Genomic DNA, 2,311 nt, shown 5'->3' with positions numbered 1-2,311 from the left:
CACCACCTTGAGCCAGGCCCTGCTAGCTCAGCTCAGCCTGCCCCCCCGCAGCACCCCCATCGCCATCCCCGGCGAGCTCTGCAGGTGAGGACCCAAAGGTCTGAGGAAGCCCAGCCTCTGGCCTGGGGCGTCGGGTCCCTTTCACACTCCCTTGTGGCACAAGGAAAGGTCTGGACTCCCTGCACAAGGACAGCGCGTCTATCGGCTGGGCTCATTCCCAGGCGAGTCCCCTTGGTGCGACCCACGGCCACTTCCCTCCAGAGGGAATCCCGTGGTCCAAGTTCAGCTGAAGAACACAGCACAGGGCCCACCCGCCACCTGCCCTCACCGTACGACCTCTCGCTCCACTCGCTGAGCGCCCTTGGAGCTGCCCACGTTCAAGGCCCGTCTCCGGCCTCTGCTGGTTTTGAAGCTTATTTTGTTGGCCAGGAAGAGCCGAGGGAGAGCTGCCTGGAGACTCCCTGGCAAGCAGCTCCTGGTGGTGCCTCAGCCCAGCCTTTCCCCCCGCGGATAGCCCCTCTACCCATCTGGGCTGCGGTTTACACGCAAGTGTGATGGGCCAGGCAGGAAAGCAGGACCCGAGGAAGCAGAAACCCTGGACATGCAACATGACTGCCACAGCGTTCCAGAGAGGCCCCTCCCCAGCCCCGGCTCCCCTCCGGGCTGGCTGGGGTGTGCACGGGCCCTGGTTGGTCACCTCGTCAGGAGACTCCAATGCTGCGTGTGCCCAGAGCGATGGGAGAAGCGTTCAGAAAGTGAGTGTCCTTTTTAGAGGGGTTTTTGCTATAGGACGTGTATGCTCACTGGAGAGACAGAGAGCGAGCGAGAAAGCAAGCACTCACCCCCGGGGGATGGCCACGTTGCAATCCCTTCTCCTCCATTCTCCTCTCAGGATTTTGGGCATGCACACAGGCCCGGTGTGAGTTTCAAGCAGGGTCTGGGACTCAAACCAGGTCAACTACGTGGGAGTCCAGTGACTTGACCATTATACCATCTGCTGGTCCCAGAGCCTGACAGTTGCCACACTACTGATTAGAGATGCCATGTGAGGGCATGAGAAGCACCAGTCTGAGCTTTTCACTTCAAGTCCACCAACTTTTGAGTCGCTATAAACACAGGGAGCAGTAGGACAGCATAATGGCTACATGGCTGGATCCCACAGGGCCGACCACAGTTCAAGTATCAGACCCGGTGGCCTGAAGCACGCTGGGTACGTGTGAGTGCGTGCCTAGAATCCCAAGAGGAGAATGAGGAGAAGGGACTGTGGCGTGGCCATCCATCCAAGGGGGTGACTTCTCACTTTCCGTCTCTCTGGTGAGCAGATGCACCATACAGCAAAAATTTATTAAAAAAAGAGAGCCAAAAAGTGTGGGTGATGACGAGTCCCACCTTTAAGGCACCTCCAGTGTGAAAATACAGGATACAAAGAGGTGGCCTGAGAGTCCCTGGCCAGTCCTAGGCACTTAGGGACACCATGCCGTGGGGGCAAGCCATAGGGGCCGTTCCTTGTCGTCACAGCAGCCCTCTCCCTGGTGTGAGGGCTCCACTCTGAAAACACGCACGGCCAACGTTCACTCCAGAAGTCACTACTCCTGCTTATCACCTGATTCCCGTTTATTATGCCTTTTTCCTAGTACTTTCAGATGCACAATTTCTTTAGTTTTTCCTTCTGTTATGATAGTCACATCTAGATTCACACTTAAAAGAACAGACCATGGGACCAGCAGGTGGCATAGTGGTTAAGGCTCTGGACTGGAGGTTTCAGTCCTGGACCCTGTGGCTTGAAACTCACGTGGGACACGTGTGCGTGCGTGCCCAAAATCCTGTGAGGAGAGTGGAGGAGAAGGGATTGCTGTGCGGCCATCCTCCCTGGAGGGCGATTTCTCACTGCCTGTCACTCAGCGAGCACGTGCCCTATAGCAAAAAGGGCTCTCTCAACAAAAATAGGAGGGCACACCTGGGGTCACAGCCGCCTGCAGAGTGGGTGACCGGGATGGCAGGGTGAGTGGCACAGGTGTGGTCTACACCCAGACACACTCACTCTCCCGCTTGGCAAGGTCGCGTCAGTCTGCTTGGCTTCTCCAGCACCGTGTCTACGGGCAGCAAGGAGCATCGAACTGGCCCACATTCACACAGGGCTTCATCTCTCGGGAGGAGAGTCATTAGATGGCGGGACGCCCTCTTCCTGGCTCAAGGACTACGGCCCCTTCTGACCAGTGAGGCTTTGGGAGGAGACTGCTGGGGTACCTCGAGCAGCAGCTCCTAGCCCAGGTCTCGTCTAGACAGCAGATGTCCAGGGCCAGGTGAGACA

General features: G+C 57.6%; 1 protein-coding gene across 1 annotated transcript in view; it reads right to left on the bottom strand.

The window, feature by feature from the left end:
* FARP2 (FERM, ARH/RhoGEF and pleckstrin domain protein 2) overlaps positions 1–2,311 on the bottom strand; it is a 107,146-nt gene that overhangs the window by 94,632 nt on the left and 10,203 nt on the right. The gene's annotated exons all lie outside the window — the stretch shown is intronic.

The sequence above is a fragment of the Tupaia chinensis genome, unplaced genomic scaffold (genome assembly GCF_000334495.1).
Source record: "Tupaia chinensis unplaced genomic scaffold, TupChi_1.0 Scaffold143823_1, whole genome shotgun sequence".
In the NCBI taxonomy this organism is placed as follows: Eukaryota; Metazoa; Chordata; class Mammalia; order Scandentia; family Tupaiidae; genus Tupaia; species Tupaia belangeri.
The sequence above is the reverse complement of the archived record's forward strand: the minus strand, read 5'-3'. Positions and strand labels throughout refer to the sequence as shown.